We start from the raw sequence: 21,337 nt of genomic DNA, 5'->3' as shown, positions 1-21,337 counted from the left end.
TTTTTTTTTTTTTTCCGTGACTGCCGGACAGCACGATGAGTACATTTTGTCTGACGACTTGAAACCCCTTCTCGTTATATGTCTGTTCCGGACGTGATATTCAGAATATGTCCATGGGTTTCGTCAAATAACAACGCTCTTTTCAATTTCGTATACAATACATTAACGCAACGAAACGCAAGAGATAGGACGCGTGATAGGAGGCTGTTCTACACGTAACGCGTGTAACGCTCTCGCGTCGTATCGATTAAACATACTTGCGTTAATTACAAGAGATGCAACCGACGCGGAAAAAAAAAAGGTATACAAGAATAGCAAGGAGATTAGTTGATGTGTCGCCAGCGAGAAAAAGTTGCTAAAACCTATTGAATTTTTGATTTTGCCAACGAGAAATGTTTGATAATGGAACAAAAAAAATTTCGATAGACACTCGGCGAATTTTTCTCGCCGTGTAATAGCAAAACTTTTTTTTCCCGTAATAACAGTCTCATCTCGAAAAATGAATTAATAGAGTAATACATTTCAAACAACAATATAATGCTTATTTTCCGAGATTTGCTTCGCGTCTGGGTAAACACGGTTGAATTGCCGTAGGGTAAGCACACAAAAGAGAACGGCGAGGTAAATGGCATCTTACATCTGCCTTACTCGGCGATAATTCTCAAGCAAACAAATCAAGAAAAAAGTAATGGAAATCCAGACGCGTAATCTAACAACAGACTATTGACAGATCGTTTGGCGAGAAGAATCGCCATTTTGAATATGTGACATCTATGCTTGTAAAATAAAGATACCGAATCATCGTTGGAAAGTAAGATAAAAAAACATATATAATTTGTGATATTATAATAATATAAATTATTATAAAAAACACAAATTGTAAGATAGACGCATCAAACGCATGTGTTTTTTTCAATTTTTATTTTTTTAAATTTGCACTCTAAATGATTACTTTTTGTTTCTCACACGTAGCTCAATCATTTGTGTCTCCAATGTGTTTTGTAAAACGAATATGATCCGTTGTAATCTTCATTAACACGGCCGTCCATCAAACTGCGTAATGTACTTCGTTATATATTTGTGATTACAAACGGACGAGGTATTAAGAAGAGAGATCGCGATGGGTTGGATAAACAGACAGCATTAAAACATCAACCAACCCGACGGACGGATTGCATCAAGTCGATGTTCAAACCGCATTCTCACCCCTCACGCCGCGTGCACTACGGCTAATCCCCTAACCGCCGTGGAATTAATTGCTCCCGCTAATTACCTTACGTCGCCGAAACAATGGAATCCGTTATTACCTCCGAGTATCTTGACCTCTGCGCCTCTTAGCGAGTAGCAATTTAATGGAAAAAAAAAAAAAAGCATTTGTGAGACCGATTCAATTGACATTGAAGTTTTTCTCGCAAACACGTTCGCGCGCTAAAAATATTCGAGACACTCGAAAATAATATCGCAAAACTGAAAATCAAAACTGTCCGTGCTTTGCAATTTGTGAAGGTAGGTAATAATTGATCGGCAACATTTTGTCTTTCCGTGCCACGACGTTAAAAAAAAAAAAAGAAAACCTCAAACAAAATTTAATCAAACGAGTAATATTCACGAAAAAAGTTATTAACTTCGAATAATTGACTATGCATGATCGCGCGCGCGGGCGCTTTTTGTGGACGCACCACGTGGCAGAACGACGCGAAAGGCTGGTATGTCGTACGTAGTTTTATTCACGAAACGTTCTGACAACTTTATTCTCGAACTTGCTACAGGGGGGAGAAAATAACTTTCCGGAGAACAGATTCGAATTCGAGCCGTGCGCTACACAGAGAAATTGGATTTACGCGCTCGCAGTTTCAATCTTCCACTGGCGGTCGCAGGACGCATGAGAATGTAACTCGATATATATATGTTGCGTATGTAAGTTTCTACTGCAAGAGGTTTCCCGCATAATGTTCATACAGCTGTAATAATTATTATATGTATTAATTATATATTGTACGTAATATACATGTCATGTGTGCGTACTGAAATTCATATGCGAAGCACTAGATTAAGAGCAGTAGGGCACGCACCGTTTAGGGTCTTATCGTCCGTGATCGATAACCGTTCAGAGAAACATCCAGTGGAGACATAGTGCGGAAACAGTCGATGGAAAGTCGGCAGATAAATGTCTTCGAACTTGGCGAGAGATTCCGCAGGATTCTCAACGTGCGGAACTTTTGGCTTTGGTAGTACTGACGCCGTTTCAGGATATGGTCACGATGAGGGGCTGATTCAGAGGGAGGAAAACCGTCAAACGCGAAAAACCCGACGGAAGACGACGGAAGTTCGCTCGTCTCGTGGATGCATTACATTTTCCTTATCGGCGAGCTTGTCGGAGACGAGAACGCGGGGGTATGAGAATATACACTCGATCGTGAATTCTTAAATTTATTTTTCGGTTTTTATAGAGGAAGCACGGCAAGGATATATCACGATAATATTCAATGTGATATTTATTGTAAAATGTGGTCGTTTATATTGTGGTTAGAGAGCAATGCTTGTGATATATTTCGAATTATTGTTGCGTGCGCATCTTCTTACGAACCGCGTTTCGTTATTCCACTTGAAAACGCTATTTAAAGACTTAATTAACTTTTGTACATGCGTAATGACAACTCTTCTGACAACTCTCCAAGAATTAGCACAAGTTTACGAACTAAATATTTGACTTAATTTGATAGTTCGCGCCAAAGTTTGCTGACAGAAGAAATATTATATATGCGACTACTTCGCGCGGCTAACGTCGTGTAATAACGAGTGGATTTGTCGCGACCTGTCTGTAAATGTGGGAATTAACTTAGTATTATGTTGGTATTACACAATGAAAATATATATATATATCACAATTCTCCCTTGTTATAACGTGTTAGCTGTTGTAAAGCCGAAGGTATTGATCGTTACAACGAAGCTATGCGTAGGTTCGGGAAGACTACGCTTTACGACTTTGCACGGAGTAACAAGAGTTTGAATTAATAAAGCCCCTCTCGGGTTTCGAAGCCAAGGCGTTTATGAGCTCCCTGATGTTCAATCGCGCGAGATGCGGAAGATGTTATAGAAATCCATAAATTCTGGCCGAGATACTTAAGGTAATTTTACAAATGAGATGAACGCGGGAAGTTTTGGCATGTTTGTGTTTTATGCTTTTCCACATATATACTTGCGTATATTGCGCAACAAAATTTCGATCGCTTGCGGAGAATGTATATAAGCGTTTCATTATGTTAATCAAGTTATTTAAAACTTGTGCTGTAAGTATTTACTGTGATTATTTAAATAATTATTTGTTAAAGGCACAGAATCAAGTGTTTTATTTATTTATTTATTTTTTTTATTTACTTATTATTCTTTCGGACGTTTCAGCAATTTTCAACTTGTAAAACGTCTGTGTGTTAAAATTGACAAGGGTGTTGGTAGGGTGAGGAAATGTCCTGTTTCCATTTCTGCTTCACATAAATGATTATCGGTTGGGTTTGTAGCGTAATTCCCGCGTGACTGGACATCGATGTAATCGTCGATGGTGCGTGTAGAAGTCTCTGCCGGTCATCTCCCGTGGGCGACCGAAGACGTTGTAACGGGAACGCCAGTCACCCCTCTAAGCGGTGATCCCCGAAGCGTTTCTTTATATCGCCGAAGCACACATTCCCTTGAGATACGTGACGCAGATGGAGGAACACGGCCGCAATATCTTCATCCCTTTTCGCCGGCTCGCGCGCTACCTACCTACTTGTTTCCGTCGTGACTGCTTTTCCTCGCGCGTTTTCCCGGGAAATTTATATTTCATCGAAGTGAAAATGCCGCATCGAGGTCCGCTTTGTGTGGAAAATCGCTATTGTCGCGATAGATCATCGCATATATGTATATACGGAATAGTTATATCGGTCGGTTTTATTTTTTTTTTGTTTTTAAAACAATAATTTTTATACGTTAACAGCGACTATTTTATTGACAATTGATCAATTTTTAAGTGAGAACTAATTTATATTTGATATTTACTTCTGTAAAAAAAAAAAATTATCAAATGTATGTGCTATTTTTCTCTCCGTTGTTATCATTGAGGAAACTATTGAGAAAAAAAAAAGATGTTTAAATAAAACAAGTGAAAAAAGTTTTCTCTCGTCGGAGATAGTTTTCGTCGTGAGATTTCAAGTCGGCCTTGTGGCGCCTTTTGTAGTCACGCGAGTGATTTGTCGTAACGCGCTAATATACGATCAATCTGACAAAGCGTGGTCGTAAGAAACCTTATCCTGACCTACGGCTTATCGCGCTAAAAGACGACGCATTTCGGATATTCTACATTGTACGAGAGGGGTTTCCAGCCCCTTAAGACCATAACGTTTATGTAGGTTTCTGCTAAAAGGGAGAGAGAGAGAGATACGGGCCATACGGTAACGAGAAAACGTGGTCCACAATATCGCCCCGGCTACGACTCCACGCCCGAGATCTCCGGCGGATCGGACTTATTTATTGTGTAAGCGGGAATAATGCCGGTTCTCCGCTGGTGTTTATGTAAATATCCCTTAGCATAACTGTGACTAAATCGCTCGCGTCCGATAAGATAAACTGGATGAAGACGTCTCACTTGTTAGAGACTTTTCGCGTTTTTTTTTCAAATCGCTCGCATTTTTTTGTTATTTTTTTCAATCAAGCAAAGAGGATGAGAAATAAAATAAAATAAAAAAAAGAGTCTGAATCTCTAGAAAATATTCGTTTTGCCGTTTGTTATATCGTGTGTTAAAAAAAAATTTAAATTAATCATGTTTCGATGACTATGTAAAGTTTTATTGAATGTGTGTCTGAAGATTTATCGAAATGATTTGTACCCAATTTCACGCATACGAACATTGTACTGGGAACAAGAAAGAACCAGAAATGTGAGGATTGTGAAAAGTGTGATCTCCCGTGTGGAAGAGTGTGGAACTCCCCTCGCAAGTTTAATTAACTGTAATTGATTAGTTCAACTCCGCTTTTTCTAACACGTGCGTAACTGCACGTGATCCACAAGTGCAACGTTTTGACCCTTTTATTTTTCCTCGTCGAGCAAATTCGGTGATCGATCTTAACACGAATAGTGCCGCCACCACCGCTCGCACGAGCGAACGCACGTGTCAAGTCGTCTCGCCGCCGTGTCACAAGCGTCGGTATCATCCCCGGACGTAGCCGTGTAGGCGCTCACTTACCCTCGCCACCCTTTGCTTCAACCGTGGTGAGAGGTAGAGCTCGATTCTCGCTCGTGGAAAGGGGGAAGGTGAGCGAACGGGCCGAGTGGCGGCGGCGGCGGCGGCGTCGGTGGGGTGTGCGACGGCGAAACCCCCGAGCTTTCGTTTCTGGAGCAGACGAATCGATGCTCGTTGCCCGTCCTCCCCGTGCAACGAGTTCAATGTCTCGCCCGGGCCGGCCGTAGCCCCCGCGGTCGTGGGTCGTGGCCGTGGCCGTCGGACGAACGCACCAAGCATCCCCCGCCATCGCTCGCTGCCACCCACCGTCACCCCCATCGGTAGCGCCGCCACTGATCTCGTCCGCGCCCCGTGCGCCGCGATGTTTGCCAGGCGTTTGTCACCGTCGAGAACAAAGTCTGCGCATTCTCTCGACAGCGCGCCACGGTGGTGTGGCGGCTTGCGAAGTCGATGCGCCCCGTTCTGAAATTATTACGGCGCGATCCACGCCGATGTCTGGCTCGGCGCGTTGTTTGAAAACACCGACACCTTTAAGCCCGGTATTGTACGGAAGAATTACGTTTTGTTCGCTTTAGTAAACGAGGTTTATTAAATTATTACCAACGGCAGAAATTGTGTAAAATACGTATACAAGCTTAGAGGAAAAATGTCTCGTCTTATAGTAAAATCTGTAAAAGAAAAAAAAAACATTCCACCGCTTTTATTGAAATATACGACTCTTTTAAAAGAACTTTTTTTAAGAATGACCATTATCCTATCTTTCAATTGACTTCTCGCCGTGTAAAAAATATTACTGGTTAGGGAATTGATCGCGACCGTGGTTTATGATAAGTATCGACGTACACATATGATATGCCGGGAATAGCATTACGATACGGTAAAAGTTTTTCCATTGCGCGCTTCCCGGACGGAGAAGGGTGAGAATTTTTTACAGCCGCCGAAACACGATATGTACTGGGGTGGAAAGAAATGGCACCGTAGGTGGACTTCGAATTCCGATTCGATTCGATTCATCGACGTGAATAATACATACCATTAGGACAGCCAGTATTGCTTCCGAGACGCGCACGGAACTCAGTCTCTTCCTGGGATAAACTACAGCGCAAAGAAAGGATATCGATATGATTTGAGTGTTTCAGTGATTCGACACCGTAGAAGCGGGACGGAAAATCGATAAAAAAAAATACAAAAAAATAAAAAACACGTCAATTTCCATAAATTCAAACAACAACTGCGCGCGGACATAAAGATGATAATATACGAGCTAAAATAATATTAACGCGAAATAACTGTATGATCTCGCTAAGTGTTTGATAAGATTAAGATTTATAATATATGAAATATGTATTTTAAAAAAATCTACTAAAAATTTTAGCATTTTATAATAATAATAATAATAACTTTATTGAACACGTATATTAGCAGAGAATATGACTGATAATGACAGAGATTTAATCATTATTATGATTAAATAAATATAATAAATATCACGAGATATTAGATTTTCGAAAGACAAATATTTTTAAATAATTACATCGCGTTTTATATTGCTCTTTGTTAAAAAAAAAAAAAAACACACGTAACCTAAAAACACTAAGAAAACAGAAGAAACAAAATTGTACCTAATCGTTCGAGAGGAATGCGTATCTAATCTCGCGCTGACGTGCACGATAATGCGATTAAATATCACTTGAAAAGAAACGCGCGCATACAAACGAGCGCAAAAAGTGTCGGGGTTCTTGCGAGGTGTGACATTAGAGTCCCGTCGCGACCACCTACATCGCGAAGTCGTTAGTACATACCCTTCTATACCTTTGACGCTGTGTTTCGTGACCTTCCGTGAATACAAATGACCCGTTGCATCTCGACGTTGTGCGCTCACGGACTAATTCCCGTCGTTACGATCGAGCTTCGATCACGCGCAGTCGCGAGGATTACTTCTCACGTGAGATTCCGGAACAATTTCGACCGTAAATCCACACTGCCATTTGTCTCGCGAATTAAGTTTGCTCTCCTTTTTTCGTATATTCAACGACGTCGTCTGCTCGTTTATCTCGTCTCGCTTTTGTCTCTCTCTCTTCTTCTTCTCTTCTTCGTTTATCCTTATTCTTCTTTTAATTTGCGAGAAGAGAAACGAAAGAGAGAGAGAGAGAGAGAGAGAGAGAAAGGCGTACGAAGGGGCGGTGGGTTGCAAGCAAATTGATATCGGCTCGTGTCAGGCAGTACGTACGGCAATTTTTTGCATCGAACCAATCGAACGAATAAATTATCTTTCCGTATCGTTAATCTCCCACGCAACGAAATGAAACGTTGGAACGACATTCTCGCCCCCTTTTCCGGGAGCAGTTTTTACGGGAGCTCGCGCGCCCTTACGCGCGCCTTCTCCGGGGGTTGACGTTAACGACGTCACCAGCCAGAGCTATAGAGAGCTGCTTGTACTGTCTCGCGCGACAAGCTATAATTATTTTTATGACTTGTCTTATGAGGACCGTAGCGGGAAATATGAAGATCGTTTGTGATCTTTGATTTTTTTTATTTTCGACCTAATGACGAAGAGCCGTTTCACGACGCTTCTTTTTTTGTGATTTTGTCGTAAGCGCAGTTCGTTATACTTTCATTAATATAAATTAGATCAGAACAATATTAATTACGATATTAATAAATAATTTTCCATATGTCGCAATTGTTAAAACAATCCAAATTCTTGACCCAGAGACGCAACAGAGACAGAAAACAAACACATTTGCATTCACCCTCGTCCCGAGGCGGAAACGGTCCTTAACTCATTGCTCCACCGGTTATAAGCGGACAAAAGCGATTACGCACGAGCCCCGTTTCGAACAACAAACTCATTTATTATTAGCTTAGCATCCGTATCTCTCGCGACGTTCCTCGCCATAGCGGAACGCGATATTACGATATCATTATGGCGGTACGATTGACTAAATCGTTCCCGGGTCCTCGTAACTCGGGATTAGAACCTCCGGGAGGAGGCTTAGATAGGTTATTACATTGCCTTGCGAAACCGTAAATCGCGTCACCGCCCTGTGCCGCGGCCACGAAAACTGCGAGAGTAATTGCCCTCGCGACTCTCTCCCGGGCGAAATGCCCCTCTTTCAGCTTGCCGCAGTATCGGGGACCGCCCGCGCGTACACAAACAATAATATAACATCCACCGCGCACGGAGAACGAAAGCGAAAGAAAATGCGTCCCCCGAGAAAGGGACAATTTATTAATATCTACAACGAGCAATCGAGTAACTTTCGAAGCAAACATCAAATAGATACATATATCACGAGATAGAGATATCTTCTCTATCTCCATTCACTTGTAAAAATTTATTTCATTTCCGTAACGTGTAGAGAGAGCAAAGTTTTTCCATTATAGAAGAACGAACTTTTATGTAAAGTTTTGTCGTGTAAGAAGAAAAAAAAAAGTACATTTCTCGTATCTTCAATAAAATATTGTAATCGAATCGAAAACAATTCGATTTGTTTGCTGAGCATTTCATATTTTAAATACACACATCGCTAATACAACATGTATATAGTTGCAGTATCATCATAAAGCGCGTGTAGTAACAACCGACTTCTTTATTCGCCGTGTAGCGTGTACACGAGCCAGCAGCTGCAGCAACGTAGCATCTTTATGACGCGTTTTACGATAGTTCTTTGTTTCCATAAGCATTTCCGCTCTCCCTCGAGTCGAACAATAAAAAAAAAAAAAAAAAGAAAAAAAAGAAGCGAGACGCAGATAAAAATTGAGCGACCCGCGTAGCGCGAACTCGCGATGCAGCGGCGCTTCGTCGTCGACGAACGAGCGAACGTCGCTCTTTGTTCGGCTGTGTGATCGATGCGTTAATGGGTTAACGACAGCGTAACGACCGTCTGGAGAGGAATTATTTTCGCATCTCAGCACCCTCCGTACCACACCCGAGCGTGGCCCATCACCTGGATGACAAGCTAAATCTACGAAGAAACGAGGGAAAACTCGTTGTGACGCGCGAACGGACGCTTTTTTTTTTTTTTGTGAAGTATATACCTACATCTCCGACGTTGCGGAGACGCACGGCTGTGTCGCCATCAAACGCGTTTTCCTGCGAGCAGCTCCTTTCCGGTTACTAACATGCGCACACACGCACACACACATACACACACACACACACACGAGGTGCCGTTTGTGTGCCGTTTCGGCACACTCGTAATTTTCTAACCCCATGCGAAACGGGAGTGACCACGTGCTTTGCCATTAAACGATACATCAACGATAAAAGCTTGTCGCGCCATCTCCCCCCCGACGTAATACACGACGTTCCGTGAACATTTACGACTAATTGTTCCGCTCGGCGCGTCACCGCAGGTGCCTTCTTTCATGTGGCGCGGAACCACAGCAATGTTTCGCATCGTCGCATCGGTACACGCGTCGTCGTAAAAGCGAAAGGACGCAATATCGTGGACACCGTCAGCAGTAAAAATTCGGTCGCCGCGAAGGGGAGAACTATACAGCACCAGGAACCACGTTGCAAGAACGACGATAATGGCTAATAAAAATCAGCTAACTGCTTGCAAGACATTGCCGCGCTAATTGTCGCCGTAAATTTTTTTGTCTATTTTTTTTTTTATTCCGATCTATGTAACATCGACGTGACGCAACTGATCGTGACACTTGTAAATTAATAAACTTGATTTATCATTACGACGGATTCACCCCTGCAACAATATTTCGGCGACATCTGTGAGAGAACAAAAATTTTTTTTGCACAAAAAAGAAACACGCAATTATTACAATTCTCTATTTCTCTCTTTGATATATTGAAAAGAAAAACTTTTCATCGTATAAGGTTTGTTTTATTTCTCTGCACTGGCTGCGCTAGTTCGCAGTCTATCTTTTTTTTATTCATGTTAAAAGAAAGAAGATAGAGACTGTGAACCGGTGCAGCCAGTGCGTGAAAATAAAACAAACCTATAATTGCAAATCACACACGTGACGTGTCACACAACGTGTCCTTTAACGTTATTGATTTCGTTCTTTGCAAGATGTATGCTAAAGAGATGACTAAAACGTTGTAGAAAACGCGCGGTTTCTTGTCGCTCACATCGATCGCACGCGCGAGAAACGAGACAAAAGAAATTTTCACAGAGCAAGTTGCACGCGTCGCGGCATAAGTCGTCACGAAGATCATGGATTTATGTAGCTCTGTTCGCGGAACGTAACTTATCGCCGAGTTTAGAAACGTGCCGAGTAGCACGTCCTTCCGTTCGCAAACAAAGCGAAACCAGTTTTTAACGTAAGGAATGTAACCCGCGCTTGCCGCGGGTTAGATGCAAATGCCATGGGTATTTCCCTCACGAGAAAAAAAAAATGAACTCCGTGTTAAAGCGCTGCGGAAATTACTAGTTTACGAGTGCTTCGTTTGAATGAGTTTGCGAATAAAAGTTTATTACGCCGCTCGGGGATTCTGCAAGCTCCCGTAGTTCAGAAAGCTCCCTTTATATCGAAGCGCGTCTAACGAAGAAATGCCATGCTTTTTTTTATGACACGTCTTATGTATATACAGGGTGTGTCTGAAAAATTTGAACAAAGCCGAAATGTGATGATAGATTGGGTCAATCTGAACAGAAAAGTCATGTATCATTTGGCAAAGTTCGCAATGGTTATTGAGTGATTAATCGATACATGTGACCTAATGAGCTCGTGGGAACCGATGATCCGGACTCTGTAGGCGTGTACGATTTTCAGTTGTAAAGAAAAGTGACTTGCTTCAGTGGCGATCCCCAAACAAGCGAGCGGCGTGTGGCACAGCTTCTTGCGATCAGCTGATTTTCACGATTGAAAATCATCCGGACGCGCTCATCGAATCACATATTAATCACGTATTAATTAATCACTCAATAACTATTGCGAATGTTGCAAAATGATACATGATTTTTTGGTTTTAAATTAAAGTCAATCCACTTTCACACTTCGGCTGTGTCAAAATTTTGCAGACATCCTGTATATGTGTATACATATTTTATATGTCAAAGAAAAACAAGATTTAATTAAATTTGTTTTATTGAGAGACTGATTGATCTTCTTCTTTGTTGTCTGACTGGTTTTTGAGAAACTCTGTTGATTTTTTCCACTTTACAGAAAGTTGCACGTTAGTACAATTTAGAAAATGTATAAGAGGATATAATATTTATAAGGAGATCTAGTATATGTATTTTTAAGACTATCCAGACACAACTCTTGTAGCTCTCATATTTTTTTGGTTTACGAGAGGAGGTTTGATATATCCGCGCGTAACTTGCTCATACATTTTCTTTTTCAAACGCCGAGTTTGCTTTCTGAATATTCAATTAAGTTAGAATACGCATACGAAATTTCATTACGTAGTTGAAACACGACGGCAAGTGTCCCGCTCTTCAATCTGCGAAGTAGTCTGCTTATACATGGCCTTGTTGTACGAATTCGTTAAGTGCTTCGAAACATTTGCGTCACTCGTTGTACATGTACGCAGTATATGCATTTCAATTAATTTCGTATTTTAGAGAGTAAAACGTACAATGAAGATTATTCGATTGAAAACAAATCAATTTTTAAGAAACAGATAATTTCTTTATGAAAACTATTAAATCGTGCGGCAAACGTTGAAAAGCTCCGCATCTAATTTAATGTATTTCTGCTCAGAGAATTATATAATATCTTATATATCTTAAAAAGGATAATATATTTTATTACACACAAATATAATACGGATATAAAATTATGTTCGTAAAAAATTTTTCTGGTAACTGAAACTTATATTACGAAGAGTACATTGTCAATCTTTCTCACTACGAGCTACACAGATATTCAAATGTTCTTTCAAGTACTCCCAATATTTGAAACTGTTGTTACAAAAATTACATTTGTGTTCCACTTGAAAGTGAACTTGTCTGTGCCGATTAAGAGCAGAAAACGTAGTAAAACCTCTCCCACACACCTGCGAAAAAATAACATTGCAATGGTATTACATTATTATGTGAAATATATATCATGTACATTTTACACATAGTTTTGAAAAACTTTCTCTTACGTTGCACGCATAAGTTATTCTGTGAATGCTTCTTGAATGGATTTTCAGAAGGTGCGAACATATGAAAGATCTTCCACATGTAAAACATATATGCAGTTCGTTAGAATGAGCATTTTTGTGACGAACCAACTCTATGATTGATATAAAATGCTTCCGACATATCTTGTAAGAGTAATGCATTTTTTTTTAATAAATTGGCATGTATATATAAAATATATTTTAGAAATATTTCACTTACTACACAAGAATATCTAGCTGTCCTATTTTGTTCTGTCTCCATTGTCTTGTGATATTATTCTTGCTTTGGTTTCATTTTTTTTTAATGAGATTTTCGAATTCCAGCGCCTGCTCAGACGCCTACGTCAGACTTTACTCTTCTACTATAATTACAAATTTATTCTATTCTGAAACAAAAACATCGAGAGATTCCGTAAAGATTGTTCAGGGACATGGGCGAAAAATGATTTTGCTTTAACGTTTTGTGACTTTTACACAAAAAGAAAAAAAAATAGTACTTTAAGATTTATATTATTTGTTATTTGTTACAATGAGATCAAATCAACTTTTTTTATCAACATGAGCAAAACAGTATGTATAATTAACATGCTAAATTAAATGCAATTTATTAAAACCATTATCATTTGGATGGAGGCTTATAAACTTTCTCACTCGTGACAGCTACTATATTTAGCTAATCTTCAATATTTGTTGTCAGTATTGAAAAAAATGAGGTGCATGTTAATAATATCACATAAAAGAAATATAGCAAAAGAAAAAAAATATGAAAATAAAAAAAAGAAATAAAAGAAAATGCGAAAAACAAATGCAAAATATATGAAAGAAATATAAAAGAAATAAATATATTAGATGTGTTTGCAAGTTTATACACGTAATATAATGTATATGTAATGTATAGCACTTGATAACTGTAGTACAAATATGACGATTCTTAACAGTCATCCTGAGAGTGAGATGTAAAACAATTATCTCATTCTATTATTAAACTGTCAAATGGCTTTTTTAAGAGAATACTTGGCTTATATGGACCGTTTATTTTGAAAGTGGTGTAAGTCCATTTTCTTTTGTTTCGAGAAACTAGTTATACATAAAAAATTTACATTAAATTAAGCATGAATTACGTGATATCTCATTTTTTTTCAAAAATGGACTTACACCACTTTCAAAATAAACGGTCCATATATGTATAGTATAATATAGTATAGTACAAACTCTCGTAGGTAAGTTAGTTAGGGTTAGGGTTAGGTTAGATTAGAAAGACCTTCTATCTACTCCCACAAACGATTGTACGGCTATTACCGGACATTTTGTATGTGCTGTTGCACGCTGTGAGCGCGAATTGGAAGGCTCTGATTATAAGATAATTTTCGTATAACGCGGATATTCCGTTTCACAGAAATGCGTTACACGAGGCTCGCATAAGCGCACATATTGAAAAAAACGAGATTATAGACTTTATTTTACTACAATTTGTAAACCGCGTTATATCAAAACCGCGTTGTTTAAGTACCGCGTTATACGAGGGTTATCTGTGTGGTGTCTGTGAAATAACTAATTGTAAGTCCAAGTACACACTTGGAATAGAACATATTAACTGTAACACAATCGTCTGTTCTCTGTTGCAAAAACAATTGAATAGGGTCAATTTAATCAACCAACGTGATCACTAGAATTCGATTATTTAATTGCTGAGATATTGAATGGAATCATATTATTACAATGACCTTATTATCATTTTCTCTCTTTCCTTCTACCAACACACACAACCACACACACATTTTAACTTACTATAAAATATATATTTTATAATAAGTTTAAAAAATCACGAACAAATAATTCTTTTTTAAGATTAAATAGATTATTAAATATACCTAACCTAGTGTATAGCTGGACTACAGAAGCAAGAACAAATTATTGTGCGATATTTCTCTCTCTTATGAATTCGACACAAAAAACACAAAGTTATTATATTTTTATGTTCTGTATTTTCACGAAACTCTATTTTCTCAGCAAATTTTTTCATCTGCTTCTATCGTATTACTATTCCACTAACAACTGTTACAGACACTAACGCACTTATTACATATACACATAGTTTTCTTCTGTGGTTTCAGCCGCATGTAGCTGCTGTAAAACAGCTGCTGTGACAGCCACGCGATCTTTGTACGCGCAGATTTCGTTATGCGCAAGACTTTTGAGTTTTAAGGTGTTTGTCGTCACTTTGTACGCATCTCCCCCTCCCCTCGCTGCAGCATGTTGTATGAAAACACTGAAACTCGCAAGACTTGTCAAAGAGTGGGAAAATACAGGGAAGACGCGAGAACAAGGAGCTTGTGGATCCTGCGTCGTCTTGAAAATGTTTTGAAAATATGCTTTTTGCCGTATTTTCGCGCACATTTGTAAATTTCAGTCAATAAAGTACTCAAAAAAATATAGCGAATATTTTTCCGTTTGATTAACAACGAAACATTAACAAAATCTAGTTACATACAAATCGAGTTATGTATAATCGATATATCTTTTTTTCGATACATATTTAATCGATTTATATTAGAAGATCTCGGATCGATTCTGTATCACATGCAATGTAGTGAAATTTACTAAAATATATCTATGATCTTATTGCTTAACAACTAGTAAATTTGCTTTTGTAATTTTCACTACATTGCATGATACAGAATCAATGTTCTCAACACAACTTATATTTAATTGATATATATTTAATCGATATATTTAATCGATATTTAATTAATATATATTTCAACCGATATATGTTTTAACGTCATCATCGAAGATGATAGTAGCTAATATTAAAGAATCTCAAGGTGATATACATCTAGAAGAATAAAAAAAATCAGTTTCTTTTTATTTTACATTGTTTTTAAATATATTATCTTAAAACAATGTTTTAGTGAAGTTATAAAGTTACATCTCGACAAAAATCGAAAAGTTACACAAAACTATAGTTGAATAGATTCTAGCACGTGAATGTAAAACTTTAAACGCGTTGTTTTTTCAAAACGAGATTTTCAAGACGCGCGACAAAACTATTTCTCAAAAACGATTTGACTAATCGGAAACATTTATACTTTTTTTAAACACAAAAAATTAGTTTTTGACATAGGATGTTTTTTATCTAGTGCGTAAGTTTGTTAGCAGCAACAAAATAAACAGGATTTTGATTAAAAAACAAAAGAATGTTGTTTTAAACGTCTGTCATTATGTTTCAAACACATTATTTCAAAATTCGACTATGTCAAGAACTAGATTCATGTACCAATCTATAAAAGTTTGTCTTATTTTCAGATGAGTCATGTGAAAACACGTCAGCTGTGATTACCGCAGCGATGATAAACACCGTTTTTGAAAACACGATTTATTTACGATCCGTTTAAATGTATATTCTGTCTTAAACTAATTTTAAAAAGTAGTTGTTTGTTTATATTTAAGTAATATAGTTTTAACAAAATTTAGATATAAATATCTGTATTATTTTATTATTTTAAACTGAATATAATACGCACCTTTGTCGTATATATTATAGTAGAAACCACCACTACATGCAGCCATCAGATAGTTTTTTTGCAGAGATATTTTATTTTCTCTTCCCGATAAAATGATGTAATGTTGTAAGAAGACAAAGAAAGACCGAAAGTTGAAATCGTTATTGCTGAGACACAACACGAAAACAAGAAAAGAAAGAAACACAGCTGATCGATCGATTATACCTGTTTATATAGTTTTAATTTGATTCATAGCGGTTTATAAATGTGATTTCAAAAGCTTTGAGAAATGTTGTGTTACTTTTGTACAAACTCACCAGAACTCGTACAAGAAGTGTCATCTGTTGGCAAACAAGTGAAAACCTTTATGCAATATTCACAGAAATCATTACTCTGTCTTTGATGGTAAGCATTGCAGAACATATATGTGTGTATATATATGTATGTACACACTTTCACTTACAGTACGGGTTCTAAACTAAGATAAGTAAATATTAATCTAAAATTATATTCAAAAATTTTTAATAATTAACTTATATTAAAGAAATCTTAAAACTGTTTATTTGTTAAATTACTTCAATTAATAATTAAAAAAAATAGCAATAAGTTTTGCACACACACATAAAAAATGTTTTAATGAAACGTTGTCTATTTAAAAAATACATAATACGGATATTACTAACTAACGACGAATTCGATTAGATGCACTAGTGCGTGCTGAGTGCGTCCTTTTTCAGTGTAAAGTAGTAAAATACTAACACTAAAATATTCTACTGCACATTGAAAGAAAGCGCACTCAGTGCGTACTAGTTGCATCCAATCAAAAATTCGTCGTAATTTATTTTCTACTGAATATATTAAATTGACATTTAGACCTAGACTCTAGAACTCTTGTATATAACATATATTTAAAATATACTTTTAATTTTCATCACTAGTTCACAGTCTATCTTTTTTCTTTTAATATGGATAAAAAAAGATAGACTGTGAACTAGTGCAACCAGTGCAGGCAAATAAAACAAATCTATTTATTATATTTTTTTTGCATAAATTGTTCGTAAAATTTTTTCTGAAAATCTTATCTTGCATGTTCAAAGCTAGCGTTCAGTCATTCAGATCCAAGTGAACGTCACGAAAGTTATCGATATTCTGAGATTAGAGTTCGAAATCTTGGCAGCCTTTCAAAGCTAACGTTACTATTTCGACATTTAACTTTTCGCCGTTTTGCTCGTGATGTGCCGGCAGCACGTTTGCAAAACGGTCGCTCGCGGCTTCGTCGTCCTAGACCGGATCTACCCTCGTTGTCATACTCGATCGACTTTTTGTCTCGCACGTAAAAACGTGAGACAATCGCGTGGGAAGATATTTCGAATTATTTCCTGCGAAAAACGAGCGGATATTGCAAATTATATCTCGCCCACGACTCTCTCTCTCTCTCTCTCTCTCTCTCTCTCTCTCTCTCTCTCTCTCTCTCCTTCGTGTTGCATAATCTAAGAATGAAATATGCGTTTGAAAACATTTTCCATCATAAGAAATATATTCTCTTATAAATGAAAAATTACGGAAGTTAACGCAATCATATCAATCTATTCCGTCTTTCAGCGTGCGTCCTTTACTTATAATTGGTTAGCTGATATCACACTCTGCACTAGTTTTCTATCGTTTAGCCTCCAGTCAGGTCCAAGTTGGTCGAGTTTCAAACGGTACAAGGATGCATTCCTACTTTGTTTTTTCTTTTACGAGTCAATGACGATAATCACGTTTTCATCACGTTATCGTCAGTTAACAATTTGTTTGATCCCGTAATGTATGTGGACGTACTGTCACCTATCGCATCAATGATATTTCTGACATAAAGCAAAACTGTCGTTACAAGTATCGCAACTGGAGTTTCTTCACGTCGTCGACTAGATGCGGAACGATATCTGTGTCTCAGCGAGTTGCACGCTCCAGTAATCATTTGAGTTCGCGTCGTGTTCCTGGTTCGCCTGATTAATTCTCTGTTATGTAATAAAATAATAATTGACAATATACACTGTCATTAGTTAATATTGATTCGTAAATTCGAGAACTAACGATAATAACATCATTAATCAAATTATATTATTTACGTTTTATACAATACTGATCTCGGTATAATAAACATTCAATACATTGTTACACGCGTTTATAACACACAAGTATGATATAAAACTATAATAAACTCACAATATTGAATAAAAAATTGTTGATGTTTTTTATAAGAGAGATACGTGCATGTGTTTGGATTAAGTGCATGACAGACTTGATAAAGTACTAATTTCGCTCGACCGCTATTACAAAGTCACGCATTTAATAATCTTCTGAGTCTTCTAAGGAGATTGATTGCTCCAGCCAAGAACGCGTAGTCTACATTTTCTCTTTACATTGCGTGACGATGCTTTAAAGCGCTATTTTCTCTTCCATTGAATTATGTTTGCTTTTATTTTTATTTGTTTTTTTTTTGTTTTTGATTATGTTGTGTACAACAATAACATATAACTCTACAGTTTTTAATAACAATGTAAATATGTACTTATATTAAAAACTGACGAGTAACTTAGAAGAATCTGCTTGTGAAATTATAATTTATATTTTCAAAAATAAGTTTTTTATAAAAAAAAGCCAAGAAAGATGTTTATCTTATACTTCTCTATAAAATCATGTAAAAAAAAAACTTTTTACATTATATAAATGAGAGAAGTACATGGCAGATAACTGACTCCTGTATACAGAGAAGGTACATAAATAGCGAGCGACGCAACTTCTCATTTTGAGCGGTGCTTCATTTTTATATTAAAAAAGTTCTGAAATAAATTTTAACGATTCTCTCTGACGACTTCCGAATTTATGCCGTCTTGAGAGCGACCAGTTATACAAACGAGTAATAGTACTACTACTCGTCGTTCTCCTTGTAACTTGTCTTCGTTCCCTTTAGAGAACAACTCACGTTTGCTCCCTTACGAAACGAGCGTGTTACTTCGCCAAGTTATTGTTGCAACTCCAACAATAACTCCAACGCAAAATAGCATTCTGGAGTGACACACGAGAAAGACACACGAAACTGACTCGGTTTTGCGTATTCGTGGTATGGTGTACGTGACTTTACGGATTACCAGTTTATTCGCGCACATAAGTTCTTGCCAGAATCCTTGCGAAACGCGAGCGTTTTGTTTCGCGATGATTACTTGTTGCAATATCGCGGATTATCTCGAACAATATCTCCAATCGTCGCATAATAATGTTCGAATGGCCGAGATGGTATTTCTCTATTTGGATTGCAATTTCGGATAATTGCGATTATCGAACGCCAACGCGCGATTGTTTCTTTAAAATAATCATTACAATGACTTTAGAAAACGATATTTAATATAAACATAACTCACGAGCGCAATGTAATTAGATCAATCGCGACGTAATATTGCAGTAAGTAGACTCCACAAATAGATATTTCAACATCTTCTGGAAAAACACTGTGACAATTCTCATGTCTAATGTTACGCAGATGATGAGTGTCATTATGAATTGCTGAGAAATGTATTATCCCCGATAAATCCGTTTGAAATCTGTGTCAAGTGCAAACACGCGCGTTGTCACAATCAGGTTGCGTCGTAAAGATAAAAAGGAACATTTGCTCACACAGAGAACTTTTATTTGTATGATATATAACGCATTACTTGTATACGCACTGCAACAGTTTACGCGTCAGAGACGCGTTAATCGACAGAACTGAAACTTAAGAAGAAACGCATGAATTTTTACTCATCCAATTGCTACAGAATAGTTGCAACACGAACACAAAGTGTTGCATGCGTGTTCGTGCAAAAATGCAATTGACAGGGTGTGAAAACTTCTATTCAATGCACGAGCACTTCACGAGGTTATATATCGCACGGTACGGTATGAGCCACGTGGCATCTATTGTGATAACTGGTGAATGTACTTTACAACTTAGAGCGAAGTGAGAATATTCGTGATGATTCATGTTTTTTCTGAATCTCACTACTTGCGTCAGTTTAAAAAATTGTGGTTTTTTTTTTCGAGAAAAACGCGTTTAAAGATCTTCAAAAATGCGACGCGACAAGTTTAAATACCCTCGATCGCGGCCAAGCTACTATTTTATCATTAAATTCTGAGAAACATTCAAGTACCTACTTGCGGTAGAACGACCATAAATATCGGCCTGAGCGTTCCCTAATTGAAAATGAAGCCTTGAAGATTGACATGTGGCCATCGATGTAACGGTCGCTGCAAGAGAATATAATAACGCCTGGAAGGAGTGAAATCGCGGGGCCTTTAGAAATTCGCCGCGACGTGAACTCGACAGCTACTCGATAAAATGCGATGCAGGCGAGGGCTGCAACGGCGACGTTCGCACGATAATCGATTGAGCATTTGTTCGACAGACTGGAAGTGCCCGATACTAGAGGAGAGGCAAAAGTGGCGCGCGCGGGCACGACGTTTCTTCGTCACGGAAGCGGAAAGTGGTGCCGATTTGTACGAACAGACCATCGTCTTCGCGGCACAACAAACAACACACAAGATCAATATAAAGCATAGCATTCTTTAGGATAATGGTGTTCTGAAGTTTTTTTTTTTTTTTTTATTTTCTCTTATTCTTCAATTTTTCTGCGCGTTCTCTCAACTCTTTCTTCGCCAGGCCTCTGATTTTCAGAAAATACCACGTAAAGAAAATATCAATATTTCATAGATATTTTTCAAGAATCAGGCCCAAGATTCTGAAAAAAAAAAAAAAAAACATTCTCTCTCTCTCTTTTCTCTCCCTACTTTCTTACTACACCCACACATCGCAACTGTTGTGCACATACCGGTATTCACGGTAAGTTATTAACGCATGACAGCGTACTCTCGTTACACATTATAAGACACAGTTTCTCTATTCGCCAAAGATCGAGTGAGAGTCTTACGCGCGACTTGGACATACGTGTGTTTGAATATTCCAAGCGCGTACAAACGGTTGCGGGAAACTTTCGTAATTACCAATACACGAGAACGGATAATAACGCTCGATGGGATAATTATCGTCGTCGTCGTGCACCACAGATTTCGTCGCGGATAAGAGCGCCGCCTGTCGTGTTTATCATTTTATTAGCAAATTTCATTCCTGGATGTTGGGGTCTCCTCCGAGTTGAGCAACAAAACGTTTCCCACCGCGCCACTTCGGAGTGTCTATGTTTACGCTCTATGCGCAACTACATCAGAGCGCTACAACAATTGATGCGCATTATTATTAAAACAGAATTATATTGAAATCGACCAGAATTTTTATGCAAAAAGCATAAAAATATAAATTAATAAATACGAATAAAATGTAAATAAAATTTTTAATTTACTGAGTAAAGTTAATAAATCTTAAACAAAGTTGGTGAGATTTTTTGTGATTTTTCGACACGATAAAATTTAAACCGATATAAAGACGTACGTTTATTTCATATATTCTTATACAACTTACACAATATTTACATATTTTATATAAAAATTAATTTTAATTCGACACATTA

General features: G+C 37.7%; 1 long non-coding RNA gene across 2 annotated transcripts; it reads right to left on the bottom strand.

The window, feature by feature from the left end:
* Positions 1–11,959: 11,959 nt before the first annotated feature.
* LOC109857241 lies at positions 11,960–16,005 on the bottom strand. Of its 2 annotated transcripts, none has more exons than XR_002250478.1 (4): positions 15,819–16,005; positions 12,515–12,680; positions 12,277–12,438; positions 11,960–12,183 (listed from the first exon to the last, which is right to left on the bottom strand). It is a non-coding gene; the product is annotated as an uncharacterized LOC109857241 (long non-coding RNA). The 2 variants fall into 2 exon arrangements; XR_002250477.1 differs by lacking the exon at positions 15,819–16,005 and adding an exon at positions 14,171–14,454.
* Between the last annotated feature and the right edge of the window lie 5,332 nt (positions 16,006–21,337).

Source organism: Pseudomyrmex gracilis, unplaced genomic scaffold (assembly GCF_002006095.1).
Source record: "Pseudomyrmex gracilis isolate BER0280 unplaced genomic scaffold, ASM200609v1 scaffold_152, whole genome shotgun sequence".
Lineage (NCBI taxonomy): Eukaryota > Metazoa > Arthropoda > Insecta > Hymenoptera > Formicidae > Pseudomyrmex > Pseudomyrmex gracilis.
Note: the sequence above shows the minus strand (reverse complement) of the source record. Positions and strands in the feature narration are given on the sequence as shown.